This window comes from Cupressus sempervirens, chromosome 4 (genome assembly GCF_028749045.1).
Source record: "Cupressus sempervirens isolate cs-2001-9-10 chromosome 4, ASM2874904v1, whole genome shotgun sequence".
NCBI classification, from domain to species: domain Eukaryota; kingdom Viridiplantae; phylum Streptophyta; class Pinopsida; order Cupressales; family Cupressaceae; genus Cupressus; species Cupressus sempervirens.
Genome location: NC_143121.1, coordinates 574,543,641 through 574,557,137, shown reverse-complemented (window position 1 = coordinate 574,557,137; position 13,497 = coordinate 574,543,641).

The following is a 13,497-nucleotide window of genomic DNA, read 5'->3' as shown; positions in this document are numbered from 1 at the left end:
ACTTTTTTATTATATATTATATTATAAGATATTACTTTTTATTATTATATTATATTATATATATATATATTATATTACATTACTATATATTATAATATATGAAATATTATATTATATTATTATAATATAATATGTTATTATAATATTATTATTATAGTATAATATTATACGATTATAATATAATAATAATATTATTATTATATTATAGTATAATAATAATTATAATAATATTATTATTATATTATAGTATAATAATAATTATAATAATATTATTATATTATAGTATAATAATTATTATAATAATAATATATATATATTATAGTATAATAATAATTATAATAATATTATTATATTATAGTATAATAATTATTATAATAATAATATTAAATAATAATAATATTATTATAATATAATAGTATGATATATTATTTAATATTATTATTATTATTTTATATCAATAATATATCATACTATTATATGATTTTAATTATTAGTCGGATATTGGATTTAATATCGGATATCCGATATGATATATTATTTAATATTATTATTATTATTTTATATCAATAATATATCATACTATTATATGATTTTAATTATTAGTCGGATATTGGATTTAATATCGGATATCCGATATGATATTGGATTTAATATCGGATATCCGATAAGGCTTGGCTTAACCTTCCAAGTTTGGTTCCTGGATAGGTAAAAAAAAGTCAGAGCGGATTTTGAAGCGCTTTTAGGCGTCTTCAAACTCTTTTTTTTTCACATCGCCACTTTTTGGCACACCATGATCCTGCACATACCCATATCTTCCACAGCAGAGTAACAATGAGAAAGACATTCCACATTTGTCAGCATATTCTCTTTGACTTGTTTCTTTAATATTCCAACCAATAACTAATGTAAAAGAAATCAAGATTGACAATATCTTAACCATCAAAACATATTAAAATTAATGAAGAGAGAAACCCTTAAATGCTTGAATATTTGCACCAGAATTCTTGCCAGAACTATTGAAGTGAACACTAATCAACTTTTCCTACATACCATTTTAGACAGTACCTTTCAATTTTGACATTCTTGCTAACAAGCCCAACAACATTGCTATGCAATAATCTGAATATGCTAAACAGAGTTTTGTTACACCAGGATAATAAGTGTTTGCATATACCCTTTTTAAGGGTAACGACTCGAATACATCCACCTACTCTATGTAGAATTTTTTGTGTATGAAAGTTGATTGACAACTTACAAATCGGTAGAGTTATCATTTTTTAGTGTCCTCGCATTGCCAAATGACTCTAGTATGAGACTTTTTTTGAGAAGTGTATTCTATATTCTACTACAACCTCCAATTGATGCAAGGTATTGCATTGCTCTTTTTGCAGTTTCTATTTTACCAATGCCACTTTCACCATTAAAATACAAACATTTGAGTCTGTTAAATATTTCATTAAGATAAAAGCACTTTTAAGTATTAAAAGAGGAAAAGAGAATAGTGTTATGCAACTTACAGAAAAATTAAAAACTCTAATATAAATATATCTACTACTTACTATAATACTTTGTTGTTGGTTAAACAATATAAAATACATCAATTTAAATAGAAAGTTCAACAATTATTTAATGGTCCTACAACAATAAGATCAACCAATATTTTTAACAATATAAATATGAAATTGTATACCCTAAATTCTATCTTTCCTAAGCTCATAGGCAGTCCACTTTGTGGAAACTTTGGCCCCATAGGAACTCTTCAGTGACAAACCTAATTTGGTGTGCTTAAAAACTTAGAAGGTGACCTCATCACCATTTCCAAACTGTAATTACCTCATTTTCCTTAATGTGGTTGATCATACAATAGTCAAAAACTTTTTTTGCAACATACGAATTCTAAATAAGATATTTATAATATGCCTATTACTTCAGAGATATGCAGATGTATATAACTTTATGTACAAATATATATGAGCAATCACATATGAATATCATGTTTCTAAAATGTATACATAATTCAATAAAGAGAAGCCATAAACATAATCATTATGAAATGAACATATCAGATGATACTCATACCAAGGAATACATATCTAGATTTAAGTATTGCATTATGATAGATAAACATAAATAGAAATTATCCAGACATGTGCAAATCAGAACATATTTGAAGTTGATCTAATGGTGAGACCTCCCAATATTGAACTATTCATTGAAAGCTTAAAACAATACTTTGGTTTGTAGATAAAAGTATGTTGTACCCTTGTCATTGTAGATGGGAATAATTTTTGACAAGTCGTTGAGACTGTACCCACCAATTCTAGCATTGAATCAACAACCATCAAAGCCAATGAAGCTGGGAAAAGTCTCAATTCTTCTAGATTCGATTCCAATTCTTACAATGCACCACAATCCTTTGTTGTGGGGCAATGATGTGTATGAGTTCAATCTAGAAAGGTTCAACTAGGGAACTGCAAAATCTTCTAAACATCTCATGGTATTCAAGCCCTTTTCTTTAGGTCAACAAATTTTCATTGGTTAAAACTTTGCATTGGTCAAAGCATTCCTTGCCATAGGGCAATGAGTAATCTAAGGAATAAGTCACTAGATTAGGGAAGGGTCCCTAGCATGGAAATGCTAACTTAGATAGCCTAAATAGCAAGTTAGAAGTGTTAACAATAGCAAGAAAGAAAAATTGCAAAAAGTTGCTACATTGAAATTTTGCAATTTTTGCAAAAAATGTTGATTTTGCAAGACAATGTTGTTTCTTCTTTTAAAACATGAAGGAGGCCGATGCAAGCCCTAACATGAAGGGGGATGACCTAGGAGGACATTTAAATACCTTCCAAACCCTAAAGTTGGAAGAAGTAAAGGTCATTTGTACGAACAACATGCTATAGCATGATTTTTTAGTGCAAAAAGCCTATGAAACTAAGTTTTTGAAGGTTTTTGTATCTTCTTTTGTGTATTGTATCTATTGGTATTGTAGATAGGATAGTTTAGAACCTTTTTGTTTCAGAAAGTGTGTTTTGGTTGTGTATAGTTTCTTAGGTTTAAAAATCTTTTACTTTTAGCCAGTCTGTTGTCTAGTGATCAGCATTTTGCATTGGCAATGAGATAACTCACTATCCCACCATAGGAATTGTATGGCCTCTTAGGGATAGTGAGTATACTCGATGTACTATATCATGGCAAAAGCAGGGACTAATTGCTAAGAATCATAGCACAAAAGGAGTTGCAAGATTGGTGAAGGCAAAAGCTTCAGTGGAAAGAATGGATAGCAGAGGTATTTGCTTCATGGGTTTTGTATGAATGAGCTTATAAGGCCAAACAACATTTTTAAGCCCAAAAGGCCTAGAAACTAGGGCTCGGTAGAAAAGAGCTAAAAACTTGCGGTATTAAACCAATATTAGAGATTTAGATATGGTTTTACACCTACTAAGAAATTTTGTGAATAGTTTTGGTGGTTGTGTGGAAGTTTGTGAAGTTTAGAGTAAATTGGGAAAAAATAGGGCTACTAGGAATGAGCTCCTTTTAGGCCTCCTAGTGCAATTTTTGAATTTGGAATATTGGAAAGGGCTAGACCTATCAGTTGGACAATAAACCTTGTAGAAGGTTAGAGAATGAGATGTTAAGGTAGGAGTCAGTGTTTGAAGTCATGACTATATTACTAGTACCGATGAAAGAACATCCAACAATGCATACATTCAACAATGGTTAACTTGAAAATCTTTGAAGTGAATGGATAGTGATATGGTAGAGGCTTCATATGTTACACTTAGTTGGATTTTGTGCAATTATTAACAAGACAACCAATTATAAATAGCATAATATCATTTTGATGAAACCCTTACCAAATACATGGTTAGGAAAAAAATTACTTATTGATTTGATGAAACCCTTGGCAAATATTGATAAGAAAATTTGTAGATTTTTACCACTTAACGATGCCAACTTGAAACCTTTCAATCATCTACAATGTCAACTTGAAACCTGTCAAACATCTGCAATGAAAACTAAAACTTGTCAAACATTTGCAATGGCAACTCAATCAACCTACAAACCATACAAGAAATCTAAACATAAATAGAAAAGGCACCTAAGGCAACTCAAAATACAATAAAGAGAAAAGGCATGAAAGGCAACTCGATGGAAAATGGTTGCTTCTTACCAAGGTATATTTTAGTGGCTAATATTTGCAAATTGGCTAATTTTAAGTTTTTTTGGCTAGTAATTTGGCTAATAATTTAAGAATTGATATAATTTAAATTGCTATAGTTTTATAAAATTTAGTTCTAGAATATTTAAAATCCCTCAATACTTTATTTTGTTGAAATTTTTTAACTCAGATATTCACCACAATAATTGTTACATGATTAGATTTAAGTCACCTAAACATAACATATTATTGGAGAAATTAAATTGAACTGACCAATAATTATCATAATTATTAGTTATTTTAAGGATATATCATTGTTATTTAGTTTCGACTATTGATTTAAAGTATATATAATGATCCTTATAATATTCCAGAAGGTAAAATAATGTTCAATTTTGATTTGTAATATTCCATGGTGATTAATGACATTCCTATTATTATTGAGATTCATCAATATTTTATAAAAAAAATTATGATTCGAAAATAATTGCCAATATTAATCATATTTAGAATAAAAAATTGAGAGATTCGCCAATAGAATTTTTATTTTTATTTTTCAAAATAATGAAAGATTCACGAATATTTTATATCTTTTTTTGGAGGTGGCTTTCTTAAAGTTTACCTTGCTTCTTACCTAAAATGGCACCCATGCTCAATGCAATCATTCCTTGTCACACATTACTTCACTGATCAATCCCTCTCGACAATCAACTATTTATTAGCTTCAAGAATAAAAAGGAATCACTAAGTAAGAACCCTTCCAAACAATGCAATGCTTAAAAGAAAATGCATAGAATAGCTTGGAAAATACAATTCAAAAGTAATAAAGAGGTCTATTATCTTGCATATTACTACCATATTACTATAATACATCCAAAAAAAATCCAGAAAGTTTCTAACTGCCCCTAAAATTCATTCCATCATTTCTGAAACTCAGAAACTCAGAGAAATGTTGGTTATTTTTTATCATACAATGTTAGATACGTTTAGTTTGTTTAAGTTATTTGTATTCTCAAAATTAACATTTAATATATTTTCTATTTTAGTAGCCATCCTTAAAATCTAAGAAACCTTTGGCTATTGCTACACACCGTTTATCCCCTAACTCAGAATGATGGTGGTTGTTCTTCATTATATTGTTTATAGTTTGAAAACATAGATTTCAGTTTGAGTCATCAACCCAAACTTTTACCCAGACTTTGGACTTGCACGGACTAGACTATGCTTTGGCATAGACCTAACCAAAAATATGCACTCATTATTACACAAGAAAATAAATTAATGTATTTAAAGAACGTTAAAGTCTAATCTGACTATGAATTTGTCATAATTCAAGTATTACACATCATATGATCCTCAATATTTCAAAGTTTTAAAATTTCATAGTTTCAGAGTTGAACAATACATCACAATGCAACAAAATTATAAATAATAATGGTATAACAACATTATAACTATTTATATCGATGATATATCAAAATGAAAAAGTAGCCAAATACAATGGACATCTTAGTGTTTCCCCTTCTAGGTTAACTTGATTTTTCAAGCCTTGAACTACATGTTAATTCAGTACCAAAAAGATGATAGATTGTTTCTTATAAAGCATTTTTGTTTCCCTCCATTGTATTCAATTCTGCTACTTCTGTTTGATGTTTTTATCAACTGTGTATGCTTAAAATTTCTCTTCTCAAATTATTTTCATGATATGTTGATGCTTCATTGGGTCAAATGTGTGACTAAGAGAAAAACATGACCATTTTTTTATAAAAAAATTCGCTTAAAAAATAACAGCTATTATGTCCAATTGCTAGACTGAAGAATTAGAGCTCAATACTCGAGAGTCTGAGAATGCGACTCAAAAGAGAAATTGGCACATAACTGTTGTCGGCTAACTCAGAGACTTTGCAGAATCCTATTATTTGCTTTTCTCTATGTCAACTTAGAGTGCTTTACATTTTGTTTAAGACTCAAAGCACTTTGTGTTTGTATTGTATCTCTCTATAATGCATTATTATCAAAATAACATGGATTATTTAAAGGATAAAAGTGGTCTGCATCACCCATAAGCTGGAAAAATGCCTGGCAATGAAAATAAAGATTATTTTTTAAGCCAAAATGTGTTTCAGCATTTTTTTTTTGGTTGATTTTAGCTAATTGTTAGGAGTAATTAGAAATCAATGCAATGATGATTTAAGTACATGATGGATGTCAATGTTGCGGCTAAGGTGTTTGGGATTCTAACAGCTCTGAATTATTTAGTGTTTAATAATTTACAAATTGCAAATTATCTTCCTTCCGCGGAGGACCTTGATTACCCTGTGTTAGAAAAAGTCAACATCCATATCATGAATTTGTTACAGCTGAACTCATTTTAGGTGTGCAGTTTGACTGCACTTAATTCCACATCTCACTCATGTTTCCTATGAAATTGCATTCAGTTAGATTATTTGTCACACTAGAGTAGATCTTCCATCCACATAACTCAAGGTTGTTAAGATTACTTATAGTTCTATCATATTTTACCTTCTCCACATGTGAAATCAATTGAATTTTTCTTGGTTCTAGAAAATCTAAACTTCTATACATATAGAAAAGTAATTGTAGTGCAAAAAATCAATCAAAAACAATATCTTTCTCTTTAAAATTTATCACAGATATTTATGAGTGAATAAAATAGTTTCATATTCTGATTTCTCTCTATGTATTTTGTTTCTATATTTCATTTTCAATCATGATATCGAGCATTATTGACTCTTAGACTGTGGCAGATTTCTTTTTTCTCTTTTCTTTCTCCACTTCTCCTCCTCTCTTCTTCCTCTTGATTTCTTCTTCAAACCCTACAACATAATTCCTCTTCCCAAAAAACCCTCATGCCATTTTTCCTGCTCCCTATAATGAAAGACTGGAAGCATTTTGGATGAAGAAGAATCAGCTTGCTGCTCCATTTTCGTCTCTCTACTTGTCTCTTATGCCTGTATATTCAGCCATTGGCTCAGTCTATGTCACAGTTACTGTCTCCCCACCTTTTTTTCAATCCTACGTTTAAGGGAACAAATACATTTTCACCAGAGCCTCTCGGACCATCCAATCAAATTTGAAGTTATCCTCATCTTCAGATTCTCATTTAAAGCCTTCTCTAATTTGATTTGGTTAAAACCCTTTTTTGTGTTTGACTTGCTAGCAGCTAATTTTATGCATTCCGGAAGGGTGATTTCAGTGAATGTTTTGCTTTGCGAGGGGATTTTGGTAGCTAGTTTTGGTTTTCAAGCTTTAGTTGCAGGTCTCATGTTGGATTGGGGAGGCCCGATTTTTTTTTGTATCTGAGGTTTTTGCAATTTTGGACTGTGATTTTTAAGAAGCTGTTGTTTTAAATGTGATTTAGAAGATATGTTGCTGTCAAATGAAAAGAAAGGCAATCATTGAAGTCAATGTTTGCAATATGAAGATCAAAATAGTGATGGTTGTAGCAAGAGGTGCATTATCGGTTCTGTCCGATACCTCAAAAGTTTTTGCTATATTGATGAACCATGCATCTGAAAAATATTCCTAGAGAAGTAGCAAGCACAGCAGCTGGGCCCATTTGACTCAGTAGATGGATTATTTTTCATATGGACTCAATCTTAGTGCACATGAGAAAAGTTTAGAGCTGGTTTCCCCATCATTGAAACAATATTCTGCAAATTAGAAATCCACATCTTCCTGTGGACTAAGTCCTACACCTAATGCAACCATCCACTAGTCAAAAGCCTAGAACCTTCTTCTACTAGTTTTGTAGTTGGAAATCCTCTATTTATAAAGGCTATTTAATTGGGTTTTATATGTGCAGCTAGATCAATATGAATATTGAAAGTTATATTTTCTTGTGATCTGCTATCACCATTATTTTGATTCTAATTTTCAATACATTGCAAAGCTTGAGCATGTTGTTGAATCAACACCTAATAATGAGGTAATGGGAATATGTTTTGTTTCTACTTCAGAGGGTGTTCATTTTTTGTCAATGAATTTTGTTGTTTTTGAATTTAACTTTTAATGTGATGATTTGTAGTTTACTCCAGGTGCTTCTATAAAAGCATTAGAATTAATGTATTGACCTCATCATACATATAATTATTGTTCATAAATAGTTATTGCTAGATTTGTTTTGTGATGTTGATGTTTAAATCTAGAATATGATTATGCAAGGAAATAAATTACCTAAGTTAGGTTTCCCTATGTTTTGTCATTTTGAGTATCTAATTCTGCTTAAGATTTTGACAATGTAAAACATGACATGGAGAAGTAGTGGCATTAGTTGTAGTAGTGTTATATGTCACTTTGCTTTCTTGAAAGAAATTAGTTGCATCTCTTCATTACTTTTATAGCTCCCGAATACGCTGATTTGGTCTAAAATTGGATGTTATAATGCATCTTTGGGAAACAAGTACAATAGCTAATATATTGAAATGAATCCCCCAATCTTGATTATGGGATTGGTCAGAGCATTGGTAGCTGGAGTGAAATGACTTTATTCCAACTACCTACCTTGAAGCTATATTTTTTTGAAGCCACCAAAAAGAACTCAGGGCTTGTTGATGGGGTGAAGTCTTTCTAGACTTTGAATTTCAGTCCATTTCCACTAGCTCTCTCAATATAGATGTAAAGGATCCTTTTGCCAAACTTCTTACCCCCACCACAACAACCTTGACTATATCATCCATGTTGAGTATAAGCATAAAATGTGTGAATTAGATACCGAATTAGGGGCACACATGAATAATATAAAAATTCTAAAGTAGAGCATGAAATAAAGATGTAGAAGAGCAATAGAAGATCAACAAACACACATGACACCAAATATGCAAAGAATCTTTGTTAAAAGAAATCTCCACCATGAAAGAGATACTAAATTTGTATTACTCAAGTAGAAAAAATTAGATTAATATAACTTATGAAATCTTTACTCTAACATAATTCTAGCATGTGAGAGTACCTGCATATGACAATCCCTATCCTGTACCAAATCCTTAGTAAATAGAATTAAAGAGGCTCTATAAAATCACCATAAAACTTTACTATGGTTCTGACGATGGTTCAAATGAAGAGCACTAAGTTATATAGAGAGGTGAGTTGATTTGCAAAATAACAACCTTTTACTCTTTGAGAGCTCAATGAATCACAAATACAATAGTTCAAAACTTAGACATCCACAGGAGTAACATAAATGAAAGATTTAGCAATTAGAAACCCAAGATGAACACAAGGTTTATGTGAAAAAACTTTGTGGGAAAAAAACTGTGACAAAATATCTCATTTGTATTCGAAACTTCTTACAATCTTTGTAGGCACAAATTTACTAGAGACATTAGTCCCCTTTAGATGATTCATAGGCACCAATCCACTAGAGGTACCAAACCCTACAATGAAACACCAATTTGGTAGGAGATACCAATCCCTTTGAATGAGACAACAACCCCCAAAGAGTGACCTGATAAGTATTGACCTACCTCTTAGATTAGACCTTACTCTCCTCTACAAATTTGCTAAAAAATACTTCCTTAAATCTGTGATATCTTACACAAGGTTATAGTCTCAATTCTGATTTGGGTTTACAATTTTGAATGTTTGACATTTTGTCAATCACTTTGGTTCTACCCCTGAAAACCCAATTTGACCTATTGACATTTCGTCAAATAGTTGCCATGCATTCCTTAAATTTTGATTCCTACATATATGTGACCTATTTCATTTTGTTTTTATTTGATTGATTTTGTAATTTATTAACATAGAATGGTGCATGAAATAAACTATTTTCTTTCCAAATCCAAATAGTAGTACTCCAATTTATTCAACAAGAAATTTGATTCCACTCAACAACAATTATTGGAATCTAAAAAGATGAAATCAATCAATAATTATCAAAACCCAGAATGACTAAATTGATAATTATTATAATCCTCTTGTAGATATTTCAGCTTGCTGGAGAATCTTTAGCATTAATGTCAATATAGAATTGTTGGCACCTTGGAATGCAAAATGAGCCCTCACCAATCATACATGGGCACTCCAAATGATATTGCGGCCTCTGAAATTGACTAATGCTACCATCAATATACATACACGGGCCCTTAGAAATGGATTGTTGTGTTTGGAGCTGGTAATACATACACTCTTTTAGATCTGAGAGGTGAATTTGTCCAGGGAGTACCCAACACGCAAATGAAGCCCCAATTTTGCTTCTAGCTGTGCTCATACAAAGCTTTAGAAATATATTAATGCAACATAGCATTAAAACATTTTTCTTTTTTTGTTATAACATAATGGATTTTCAAGTTGGCCAAAATTTTGACCAACTTGGGAAAACTTAAGTTGGTAGAAATTTTGACCAAAGCAGGCATATAATTTTTATTTTCAACCAATGCGGGAATGAAAAAAAAGAAGAAGAAGAAGGATTGATAGCTTTGGTCAAAAATTTTGGTAGAAAAACAAGTGCAAATGTACTAGTGTACTACCAAACCCTCCAATACTCCTAACATGGAATGGCTTGAGATAGTATATCTCCAACTGCAATTGTAATAAATCCCAATATGTTAGAAGCCACTACACTTAGAACATGGTATACCACAAAAGCCCTTGACAAAGCACCAAGACCCTTGTCTAGTGCCATCTCAACCACTTTGAACTTTAATAGTTCAAGACTTATCTCATCTTTTCTATATAGAACCATTTCGAAGAGGAAGCCACATGTATCAAAGCAACTATAACACAACTACATCTTGACAAATTCTACTGCCTCTCATGCCTGCATAATAGAAGAAAAAAAGTTATGCAGACCTCTCTGACTACATTTTAATGCCCAAAGTGTGGTCTAAATGATCTCAACTGTGAGTTTAGCTACATGCTAAATATGGACTTCAAAGATGCAATAGGTGAGCTTGAAAAGTTCATGACATTTGATAGCCCTAGAAATGCCTTATTGGATGTCTCTACAGAAGAGCTCCAACTACTACTTGCAGGAGCTGATGTTGGCAAGAAAAGTTTGGCCATAGTGATAAACCACAAGTTTCTATTTCAGGTTAACATTAGAGCATCAAGATTTGATGGATAGGAAAGACCAAGCATCATTGTGACAACCTTTAAGACCATTTGAGTCACATCTCAAATGCTTTAACATAGAGCTATTCTAATTATGTACAAGCTAGGACTTTTGGACAAGCTCACCTGTGATTGTTGTAAATGAGCTTGACCACAACTTCTAAAACAATGCTCTTTTCTAAATGCAAAATGTTAATAAGTCTAAATTTCTTTTAATATAGTCATATGTATACAAATTTTGCAATTAAAAACAACTTTGTATTTCATCTCAACATTTGATGATTAGGAAAAACAAAGTGTCCTTATGCCAACCTTGTACTCTTTAGCAATGGGTATGTTTCCAATTGTAATTACAAGGTTACAGTTTCTTATGTGATATCACTTTGTCAATATTTAGAAATGGAGCTAAAAAAATTGTGTATAGACTATGTTATATCTGTTGAACAAGATTACTTTTAATCTTTTGCCAATCAAGTAGACCACGAATTTCACAATAATATTGTTCTCTCTATGTAAATTAGTAACATGCTTATTTTACTTGTGCTATATTTGTACATTAAAAAATCCTCAAATTTAGAAATATGTCTAATGAATAACATTGAAATTATTCTACTATGTTTCTAGATTAACTTCATCCTTATATTAGTATTTATAAATTGGTATTATTTTACTATGTTTTAAAATCAAATGTACTCTACTTCCATAGGCATTCCAAACTAATGTACCTAGCATTTGTTTAGACCCATTAGGTATTCTTGGGTTGTTATTAACCATATTCAATCATATGAAGTGCACATAAAATATATAGTAGAAGATTTCATTAAAGAGAGAAATGATGCCAATGACATAATGAAAATAATAACATAATTCTAAAGAAATTCACTATTTATTTATTGTTAAATCTGATAATATTTTGAATTTATTTGAAAGGCTTATAAAATTTCTAAAAACTCTAAAATAAAAATTTCCTATTGTCTTATTGAATGATCAATCAATAATTTCCCTTGACAATGGTGCAATACCCTTTCACTATTCCCTATAAGATCTACAATTTTTACCATTGAAGGGTATTTCCACAAGATCAATTGTGTATGAGTGTTCTAGGACCTAATGCACCTGTCTCCACTACCTTCACTAGATGTGAATAGATTTCTTTTGAAGGAACCCCATGAAAAGTCTTTAGCAACAACATGATGGTCATCTAACCTAATGCTATAATGCCAAATTTGAAAGAATTTATCATTCCCTTATGGCCTTTGAATGTATGAACAATGGAAATGAATACAAATTCAATTGTCCCAAAAAACACAGAAGATGTCTTATATCATTAATCAATCTAGATACCTACTGCTTAAATAAACCTAACATTTTGAACGGCTGCAATGAAGCATTACCAATACATGGAGTAAATAGCAGCAAAAATTGATTTTACATATCTATTTTTTATTGAATTAAAAAAGTCTATTTAAGGTTGGGAACAATGGAATGCATGTGTTTTAAATTTGTCATCTTTATTCAATTAATATTGTATCTAGAAATATATTCTGGCCATAGTTGCATGGGCCATCTGGTAGGATAGAAACAAGTGCATCTTTCAAAAATAAATTAATAGTATTAGTGAAGTGGTGCAAGGCATTGAGAAATCAGTATCAGAATTGGTTAATGAAAATCTATTATCAGTCAAATGCACTTTTTTCTTCTCTACTTGGGATGGACAAATAGTGAAACAATGAAAGGGTATCATGATCTCTTTTGGGCCAATCCTGCAATGGAATGTTTTTGCTGTTATAGATAGGAAAAATGTAAGATGGTTTCCACTAGCTCAAGAATTTGTTAAAATAAATTTTGATGGTGTCTCAAGAGGTAATCCGGGTCCTTCGGGGATTGGTATTTACATCCACGATCATCAGGGTATTGTATGTGCAATTAAATCTTCTCCCATTCCCCAATGTACTAATAATAATGCAGAGGCATACGCCCTTCTACATGAACTAATATTAGCTAAAAGAGGGGGATTCGATAGGGTGCACATTGAAGCTGATTCCATGGTAATAGTGAATTTGTGCATTAAAAGATATATGCACAATTGGAAGCTAGCTTATATCTTGAACCAAATATGGAAATTGTTAGACTCTTTTCAAGAGGTTCACATATCTCACATAATGCATCAAGGCAATCAAACTGTAGATCTTCTAATGAATTGGGGATGTGATGGAGTCCATATAGATTTGAATTCTGCCCAAAAGATTTTATTGACTCCCATG